The sequence below is a fragment of the Curcuma longa genome, chromosome 16 (assembly GCF_044706935.1).
Source record: "Curcuma longa cultivar G26 ecotype Majalengka, Jawa Barat chromosome 16, ITB_CL_G26_1.1, whole genome shotgun sequence".
Classification (NCBI taxonomy): Eukaryota; Viridiplantae; Streptophyta; class Magnoliopsida; order Zingiberales; family Zingiberaceae; genus Curcuma; species Curcuma longa.
Genome location: NC_133876.1, coordinates 7,633,063 through 7,643,985, shown reverse-complemented (window position 1 = coordinate 7,643,985; position 10,923 = coordinate 7,633,063). Strand labels below are relative to the sequence as shown.

The following is a 10,923-nucleotide window of genomic DNA, read 5'->3' as shown; positions in this document are numbered from 1 at the left end:
TTTATTTTGTTAATATGTAATTTTATTAAATGATAAAATTATTTATATTATTTAAGGAATAAATATTTAAAGAGAATAAAATAAATATTATTTAAATTATTTTTTAATTCTGGATAAGATAAACTGCAATGCGTGGATCAAGTTTTGCAGTTTTTTTTAAACATTTGCAGATCTGATAAACTCAACAGTTTCTATATAAAGCCTTGGTCAGTGCATGAATCTTACAACTTCGACCAACGTCATTCTTCTGCGGCGACCCGAGCTTCGACACGACCACGTCCAACTTCTGCCGGAAGATCACCCCCAACATCCGAGCGCTCCAGAATTTTCTGTTGTGTTGGGTAACGAAATTTTTTTTAATTTATTTTTAATTTATTTAAAAATCAAAAGTGTGGGGTTGTCACACTTTTGATTATTGTATTCGCCTACTCTACCAGAGTTTTTGTCTGGTAGAGAGATTTAGTGGATTGCCCACAGGAAAGGTCCAAGGGACCTGGGCCTTCGAGTAGGAGTCGTCGACGGCTCCGAACGAAGTAAAAAATTACTTGTGTCTTCGTACATTTTCTTTCATCGCTTCGTATTTCTTATTTTCCGCTGCACGCTTTTCAAAGCACAAATTTTCTAACTCTGATTTTAAACGAACGAATTTTTAAAAAGCACGTGATTCACCCCCCCTCTCACGTGCACTCGATCCTACAAGTGGTATCAGAGCCCGGTTTGCTCTGAATCGGTGCAACCACCGTAAGAGCCGGGGGAGATCCATATTTTTTTTGTGTTTCGTATTTTTTTTCACAATCTAAATTAGGCATTGGTGCCTGAGTTTAGATTTTTTTTTTTCTTCGTTCGTTCGTTGGTTTTACTCGAATCTGGTGCAACACCATTCGAGTCGTGCCTAAGTTTAAATTATTTTTTTTTCGTTCGTTGGTTTTACTCGAATCTGGTGCAACACCATTCGAGTCATTTTTTTTCTCTATTATACCTCTTCCCGCACTGCTAATCCAAGACCCAGTCTTGGAACTTTTGTCTATTTTTTTCGTGTGTGCAGGATCTAAATGGCCCAAGGTGAAGGCTATAGCACCGCTCGTCCTCCTCTTTTCAATGGGGAAGACTTTCCCTATTGGAAGAGAAGGATGGAGGTCTATCTGAAGACCGACATGGATCAGTGGTTCGCAATCCAGATTGGATATGAACCACCCATGGACGAAGGTGCAAATGCCCCCTTGAAACCAGAAAGATGGAATGCAGAAATGAAGAAGAAAGCACAAATTGAATTCAAGGCCCAGAACACACTTCAGTGTGGACTTACAAAAGAAGAGCTGAATCGAATCGGCCCAACCAATTCAGCTAAGGAGCTTTGGGACAAACTCATCGAGTTGCACGAAGGAACAAACGACGCCAAAGTAACGAAGAGGGACCTTTTACTTAACAAGCTCTTCAACATTAAGATGCAAGAAGGAGAATCTGCAAGCCAACTCCACGCTCGCATAAAAAATATATTGAATGGATTGCACTGATCGGGTATGTTCCAGAGAACCGGGACATCATACGGTATGCCTTGAACTCCTTTCCTAGAAACTCCTTATGGGCATCTATTATAGATGCCTACAAGATTTCTAGGAATCTTTCTAAAATTAGATTAGATGAGCTATTTTGTGAACTTGAATTGCATGAACAAACTAACACCAAGGCCGAGAAAGGTATTGCTCTGTTTGCAGGTTCATCTAAAGAAGCTAAGTCAAAAAGCAAAATTCAAGACGAACCTGAAGATGAGTCAGACTCTGACTTAGATGAAGAAGAACAAATGGTGAACTTGGTAAGGAAAATGTTCACCAGGAGAAAAAATAAATTTTCAAAGAAGGACATTCAAAAGATGATGAAGCCCTCCAGCACAGAAGGTAAAAACAACATAACCTGCTTCGGCTGCAACAGAAAAGGGCACTTCAGACATGAATGTCCTTACAAGAAGGAGGACCAATCCAAGAAGAGCAAGAAGAAGAAGGCTCTTCAAGCCACTTGGGACGAGAGCTCGGACGACTCCGATGATGAACCACCGAAGAACTCAAGCTACCTCGCGCTAATGGCAACCGGACCTGGATCGGACTCGGAGCTCGATGAAGATTCCGAATACGAGTCGAGCCAAGAGGTCGGACTCTTTTCGGACGACTCGACTGAGGTATACTTAGATTCAATTAATGAAAAGTTTTTTAAAATTATTTCTGTTTTAAATAAAAAATTGCTTGCATCTGAATCTAGGAATGACCAGCTCCTTAAGGAAAATCAAAACCTTAAGGAGCAATTAATTGAAGATCAAAATTAACTAAACAAACCCAAAATCAAACTGAACTTGAAACTGAAAACTCCACCCTTAAGGGTGAAGTTCAAAAACTTAAGGATTTACTAGCAACTTTTACAACCCGATCCAAGAATCTTGACCTTATTCTTGGATCTCAAAAGGGCATGTATAACAAATCAGGGATAGGGTACAAATCAGGATCGACCCAAAGATCCTTTACCTCTTTTTTTCACCCCCGCAAAAATCAACGAAAAGCGTGGGTCCCGAAAGCCTATCTAACAAGGCAAGTAGGCCAGAACCAATATTATATTCCCCAAAATGACATCCATTACATTAACCCTAAACACCCTACCTATCATTTAGGGGGAGGCACCAAATTAGTTGGCACCTCAAAGTCAGCCTTTACCCATTTGGGTACCTAAGACTAGTTAGATCAGGGTGTGTCAATGAGTAGGTTAAAAGTACAACTTCCTTAAGCGGCTTTGTCTAGAAAGTGGTTGTTGTTCCATGTGGTTAGTAAACCAAGTGAACCAAAAGCAAAGACGGTTTGCTACAGTAATAAGCTTGAACCCGGTTCAAGTGAATCGAGTTTTTCTTTTCCTTGGCCTGACTCACGCGACCGGAGCCGAACCAAGCGTCGGGACTTCGTCTTCCTCGCGCGAAGATTTCGTCCAACAGAGGACGCCGTCGCCGCTCCTTTCGCTGAGTTTCTCGCGCCGACGAAGCTATAAGAGAGGGCTGAGGTTGATGCTTCCAGAGGGAAGCTCAATCGCTAACCCTAGCTACTCGCCTTCTCCCTCTCTTCTCTGATCGCGCCGCCTTCCCCGACTGTTACTGCTCGCGTGGAGAAGACCAGACCCGCCGCCGCCGCCAAGCGCTCCCCTGACCGCCGTTCCTTTCTTCCAGACGCCGTTCGTGGAGAAGAAGCCGTCGCTGCCCGTCCCTCTGCTCGACCCAGCCGACGCCGCCGCTACCTGTACCACCGACTCCGCCCACATCCGGTTGCTGAAGAAGAAAGAAAATCGAAGCCGCCCACCGCACTGCCGCTGTCGTCCTCTATTGACCAGCAACAGGATAGAGATAAATTTTAGGGCAACAGAGGTAAGTTCGTTGAAGCCAATCTGTTCCAATTTTGAATTCGTGTAGGATTTCAGAATTTTGGTTCGGTTCTGTGGGTTTAAATTGCAAGGGGATCACCAAGAAACCTTCAAAACATTCAACATCAAGAATGACTTTACACCCGAGGAAGATAATGAGATTACACTGGACTTTCGAATAATGTGCTAATCCACCCAGATCACACATTCCATATATCGTAGCAAATCTATTGAAAGTAAACTTTAAACTTCAACACATTTTATTTATCAAAAGTTTAGTTAGTTATTTTATAGGTTCAATTTGTTTTATGGTTGGGGGTTTCAAGAAAGGATCAAATGTGGTTGGATTTGAATTTGATCAACTACCTTAGATGGTGATAGAACAAGTAGGAGTAGATTATAAATTCTCGTAGGTATGAGATGGATATGGATTTAAATAGATTAAGGTTTAGTTAAACAATTAAATTAATTTGATAAGGTACGTTAAATCAGTTTAATATTTAGTTAGTTAATAATTGGATAATTAGTTTAATTAGATTAATTGGAAACGATGAGTTGATTTGGGTTAGGATTACCTCTTGATTCGGTTAAGGCTAACTTGAGTTTAAATTAATTTAAATTAATTGGATTAGATTGGTGGTTAGATTAACCTGGGGTTCGACTAGGGTTTGACATGTTGTAGAAGTTAATATAATATTATACTTAATAGTGTTGTATTGGTAAATTTCAGGATCGTGATTAATACGGAGAGATTTGGGTCGACGAATCTTCAAATCAGGTGGGTAATCCCTGTGTTTGGTCAACACAGGTTCATTTCTTTTCCAGTGCATGTTACTTTCTATTATTGTTGATTATATGTCTTATCGTGCTCCTGTTCCTTACTATCTGGATACTTTAGTTGTACTCATGGTTATATCATGCTTGACCCTATATTCGTTGACCTTGGTTATTGTTCTTGAATTCGTTTCTATCCTTGATCCGATATCGTGATTATTACTGGTATAGTTCTCTTCTTATGATAGCTCAGATTATTAGGACCTATACTCATGCTTATTGATTAGCCTGGTAGGTGTAAATGACTATGAAATGAACATCTCATCATGATGCGAGATAACGATTGTAAATCCCAATGATGTGGGTCTATCGTGTCTATAGTTGGCCTGTAGTAGTATATTGATATAGGTGGTTATGACCCCTACTTCCATCATATTGATGGCGACTGTATGGCAGTGTACGCAGTCGATGGCTGTATGGCAGTGTACGCAGCCGAGTCGATGATCTGATCCCGACACCGGTTAGGGGTGGTACTCGGAGAGTATTAGAGGACAGATATCGGCCATAGGATATGGGATCACCGGACGCGGAGCACTGATCCCTCGATTTGGATCACCGGACTACTTTGTTGTAGGGCGCGGAGTACTGATCCCCCGATGCCGGCCATACCCAGTCTCAGATGCTTGCACGAGTGCTGTAGCGTGTGGGGCAGTTGCATCATGCATTCGCACACCATATGCATGTTATAGATATGTACTGGACTATACTGATTGTTTATCTGTTTGATTCTTGACTGTTGCATTTTGTTTGACATGTCATTCATATGACGCATCCCATGAGACTATTCTAGTGCTACTACCTGCAGCTTTATTTATGATATCTTGCTGAACTTTGGTATGTATCCTTGTTATCTTTATTTATCTCTTCATGCACTATTTGTTCCTATATTACCCACTGAGTTTTGTACTCACCTCTTTGGACCCTGGGATTTTTCTGTCTTCCCAGGTACCAGGTAGGAGCTTACAGATGATGCCAGTGATCTGCCAGCTGTGCCATCTCACATCAGAAGAATTGGTAGATTTAAGTTAATTATTTTAGTAGTGGTTCGATATGGTTGTATTAGCATTCATTACATTATAAGGCTTCGGCCAAAGAAGGCCACTGTGCCTCGCCACTACCTGGAAGTCAATTATTGAAGTATACTTTTAAACTACTACTTGTCAAACCTAAATCTAACAAAAGGTCAGATCAACCTTTATGAATAAAACTCAAATTTATTAATCATCTCACAATAAATCATAGGATCCCTTTATTGATAACATATAAGCGAGTGAGATGAATAATTCGACAACCAAAATCTAAATTGATAATGCAAACATAACTTAATAAAATTAAAATTTTAAATTAAATTATAATTAAAATTAAAATTAAATTAAATCAAATTAAAGGGTAATCCTTAATTAATTTAAAATTCAACTCAACATTTAAATTCAATTCAAAATGCAAATTTAATTCAAAATTTAATTCAATTCAAAATTCAAATTAATTTAAAATTTTTATATTTAAAATTCTTTTCCATTTAAACAAAAATATGTTTTTTTTTAAAAAATTTTCTAAATTTTAAATTGTACTTTCAAAATTCTCTCTAAGTTTTTTAAAAAAAAATCTTTCTAAGTTCTTAAAATTCAAAATTCTATTTTCAAAATTCTTTCTATTTTTTACCGTGCTTCATTTTTTTTAACTATGAACCTAAATTCAACCTAAATTGGTAAAAATTTAATTTTTCCTACTTAACTGTAGGAAAATAAATGGATTATTGACAGTGGATGCTCCAGACACATGACTGGGGATCCCACCAAATTTACAGAACTCAAGTACAAAAGACTAGGGACCGTTGCTTTTGGAAACAACGGTAAACTTAAGGTAATTGGCCTAGGTAATATTGAACTTGAGTCTGATTTTATAATTAAAAATGTCTTACTTGTTGAGAATTTTTACTTTAATTTACTAAGTATTAGTCAATTGTGTGATACTGGTTATAAGGTTAGGTTCTTGTCCAATGAATGTCTGATCAAACACACTGACAACCCAGGCATCACACTTAGAGGACATAGGCACAACAACATTTATGAAATTAGGCTAACCCGTCCCTTAGTAAACTGCCTTTTAACCCATAAGGATGAGACTTGGCTCTGGCATAGGAGACTTTCACACACTCACTTCAGAAAACTACCTAAACTAAATGGTTTAGTTAGAGGACTACCAAAATTACCTAACCTTGAGTCAACCTTATGTAATGCTTGCCAACAAGGAAAACAAACTAGGTCAACCCACAAACCAACTAATCAAACTCAAACTAAGTCAATTCTTGAATTAATTCACCTAGACCTATTTGACTCACACGGAGTAAAATCGATTGGTGGGAACCTATATTGTTTAGTAATCATTGATGACTATTCAAGATTCACCTGGGTAAAATTCTTAAAAAATAAAGATGAAACCTTTGAAACTTTTAACCACTTTTGTAAACAAATAGAAAATGAAAAAGGAATTAAAATTAAAAGACTTAGGAGCGATAATGGTGGAGAATTCAAAAATAAAAAATTCAACCAATTCTGTTTAGAAAATGGCTATCATCATGAATTCTCCTGCCCTAAAACACCTCAACAAAATGGAATTGTAGAAAGGAAAAATAGAACACTACAAGAAGCAACCAGAACAATGCTTAACGAATACAACCTACCTAAATATCTTTGGGCTGAGGCTGTTAGTACAGCCTGTTATGTACAAAATAGAATAACTATAAATAAAAATCTAGGAAAAACTTCTTTTGAAATCTATTATAACAAACAACCTAATATTAAGTATTTAAAAGTATTTGGATGTAAAGTATATATATTAAATACTAGAGAACACTTAGGAAAATTTACATCTAAGGTTGAGGAAGGTATCTTTGTAGGTTATTCCCTTACCAGTAGAGCCTATAGAGTTTATAACAAAACTACCCTAAGAATTGAAGAAACTACAAATGTAAAATTTGATGAAAAATCTAGCCCAAATGACTCTAATCAAAACACTTACCAACCAATTGATTTTGTTAGGTCCAGCACTAACCCAGATGAAAACCCAACTGAGGACCAAGACCATGATCTAATTGAACCTGAACCTGAACCTGAACCTAACCAAACTAGGACTGTCCGTGTTAGCTCAGCCCACCCAACTGATCAAATCATAGGTGATCCAGAACTAAGGGTTCAGACTAGGTCAGCCTTTAGAAACCTTAGCCAGATTGCTTTGATTTCCAAAATTGAACCCAAGTCTATAGAAGAATCTTTACTTGACCCTGATTGGATCATAGCTATGCAGGAGGAGTTAGCCCAATTTGAACGTAGTCAAGTTTGGGACTTAGTACCCTTACCTAAAGACAAAAAGTGTATTGAAACCAAATGGGTCTTTAGAAATAAACTTAACGAACAAGGTGAAACAGTTAGGAATAAGGCTAGGTTAGTTGCTAAGGGGTTTAGCCAAGTAGAAGGACTTGATTATGATGAAACCTATGCCCCTGTAGCTAGACTTGAGTCCATTAGGATGCTTTTAGGTTATGCAGCCCATAAGGGGTTCAAGTTGTATCAAATGGATGTTAAGTCAGCCTTCCTAAATGGACTAATTAAGGAAGAGGTTTATGTAGGTCAACCCCCTGGTTTTGAAAGCTTAGAACACCCTGACTATGTTTTTAAACTTAAGAAAGCCCTATATGGACTTAAGCAAGCCCCTAGAGCCTGGTATGAAAGACTGTCGAACTACTTAGTATCTAAAGGTTTTAACCAAGGTAAAATTGACCCAACACTATTTGTTAAGACCCTAAAAACTGATATTTTTATAGCCCAGGTATATGTAGATGATATAATATTTGGCTCAACTAACTCAAATTTCTTACAAGAATTTATAACGTTAATGGAAAATGAATTTGAAATGAGTCTAGTAGGCCAATTAACCTTCTTTTTAGGGCTACAAATAAAACAAACTAGTGAGGGTACGTTTGTCCATCAACAAAAATACACTAAAGAATTACTTAGAAAATTTGGAATGGATAATACCAAAGAAATTAAAACACCTATGGCTACCAATCAGATCCTAGATAGTGACCAAAAAGGCAAACCTGTTGACCTTAAGTATTATAGAAGTGCTATAGGTAGCCTACTTTACCTAACTGCAAGTCGACCTGATATTCTCTTTGCAGTTAGTATGTGTGCTAGGTATCAAACCTGTGCTAAAGAGTCACATCTAACCCTAGTTAAAAGAATATTTAGGTACCTTAAAGGGACAGAAAATTTAGGAATTTGGTACCCTAGAACAGCCCAGTTTGAACTTATTGGATTTTCTGACTCAGATTATGCTGGCTGTAAATTAGATAGAAAAAGTACCAGTGGTGGATGCCAACTTCTAGGACCTTCACTAGTTAGTTGGTTCAGTAGGAAACAACATTGTGTTGCCCTTTCCACCACTGAAGCTGAATACATAGCCATGGGGGAGTGTGTAGCCCAACTACTCTGGATGATGCATACCCTAAAAGACTTTAACCTAGATTTTAAGAAAGTTAAAATTTTTATTGATAATCTAAGTTCAATTAATCTAACTAAAAACCCAGTCCACCACTCCAGGACTAAACATATAGAAATAAAACACCATTTTGTTAGAGATCATGTAAATAAAGGGGAAATTGAACTTAACCACGTTGAATCTAAGGCTAACCTAGCTGATATATTTACTAAACCACTTCCTGAATCTGAATTTAGCAACTTAAGAAGATTAATAGGAATGTGTGTTGTAGACTAGGACTGACCGGATCACTCTTACTTTTTGAAAAATTAGCTCATAAATTCTGGTTTACACTTAGCTCAATTTTGGTTAATTAGCTTGAATTTTTTTTTTAAAAAATTTTTTAAACTTGATTTTTGAACTCAGACTTTCAAAAAGTCATTTTCAAACTTAATTTTAATTTTTAAAATTAATTTTAAAACTTGATTTTCAAAAGTTGGTGGACTTAGCCTAAGCTCGACCCCTAGACCTGCATGAACCTATAGATTTAGAAGCCGCATCTCACAAAGCACATTAGGTATAACTTGTTTGTGTTTGCCACAACTTAGAACAATGTGAGATGCATAGGGTATTGCCTGGACTTCAGAATGCTTAAGTCTGTGCATCGTAGCAAGTCTGGGCGTTAAATACCACCTTCACATTGATCAAGTCAAGTAGTCTTTCTGTAAACTTAAGCTAGACACTAGTGCTTGACTTGACTAATCTAGTGAAAACTACTATCCTCTAGATAGTTAGCTAGTAACTGAGGTTAGACATCCAAAGTGGGCTAAAATTCTTACTTGGTTCAGGGGGAGTTTGAGTCTAACTTTCTATACTTTGTATTCTAACTTTTCAAATAAATGTGAGTTAAACATTATTTTAAAAATAATTTTGAAAAATTTATCTTTGAAAATAGTTTTGAAAATTTATCTTTGACTCTCCCTCTGAATCAGTTCAGAACCTTAGTCTATTTTTAAGCACTTGAATGCCTATTACTTGAGTGTCTATTACTTGAATGCATGTTCTTCATTTTTTTGATGAATGCCAAAGGGGGAGGGTTATAAGGTTAAGAGTTAGAAATTAAAACAATTAAAATAACCCTGATTTTAGAGCATGTCATTTGCATATTATGTCGTTACTTATTGCTTTAACATGTTATTTTTCTAACTTTAACCCAGGTTGTCATTGCATCAAAAAGGGGGAGATTGTTGGTGCAATTTGCACTAACGGTCAAACTCAAGTTTTGATGAATGACAAATAAGTTAAAGTTAGGTTTGTTGTGGGTTTAACCTCTTTACTAAGTGTGCAGGGTCGAAAGACTTAGAACCAGACACCAGGCTGAAGTCCAGGGTGGTTGAGCCCTGGCAGGAAGTCCAGTTGGGTCCGCGGAGCCTGACAACTGGCCGAAGACCAAGTTGGTTGAGACTTGGCAGAAAGACCAAGGTGGTTGAGCCTTGGCAGGAAGTCCTGGTGGGTTAAGAAGTCAAGTAGAGCTGCACGAGGTAAGTGAGGTAAGTCACTGGAGGAGCGAACCAGTGAGGACGAGTCCAATTTTGGACTTTAGGCGCGGTCCAACTTAGACCCACTTGGGTGATCTAAGTTGAGTCCTGGTTAGATCCTGGTCTGGATTGACAGGATCTAATTAATTTTAAATATTCTATTTTTAATATATTTTATCATTATACTAACTCTATTTTATATGATTTATTTGGTATATGAATAAAATTAATTTTGCATGTAAAACAAAATTAATCTTCATTATTATTTATTTTGTTAATATGTAATTTTATTAAATGATAAAATTATTTCTATCTATAATAAATATTTAAAGAGAATAAAATAAATATTATTTAAATTATCTTTTAATTCTGGATAAGATAAACTGCAATGCGTAGATCAAGTTTTGCGTTTTTTTTAAACATTTGCAGATCTGGATAAGTTCAACAGTTTCTATATAAAGCCTTGTTCAGTGCATGAATCTTACAACTTCGACCAACGTCATTCTTCTGCGGCAACCCGAGCTTCGACACGACTACGTCCAACTTCTGCCGGAAGATCACCCCCAACATCCGAGCGCATCCAGAATTTTCTGTTGTTGGGTAACAAAAGTTTTTTTTAATTTATTTTCGGCATTTATTTAAAAATCAAAAGTGTGGGGTTGTCACACTTTTGATCATTGTA

The 10,923-nt window shown here is 37.1% G+C and overlaps 1 long non-coding RNA gene across 1 annotated transcript; it reads left to right on the top strand.

Moving 5' to 3' along the window:
* The first annotated feature begins 2,974 nt into the window (after positions 1-2,974).
* On the top strand, positions 2,975-5,300 carry LOC141847138 (uncharacterized). The gene is made up of 3 exons (XR_012603399.1): positions 2,975-3,394; positions 4,121-4,168; positions 5,170-5,300. It is a non-coding gene; the product is annotated as an uncharacterized LOC141847138 (long non-coding RNA).
* Positions 5,301-10,923: the final 5,623 nt, after the last annotated feature.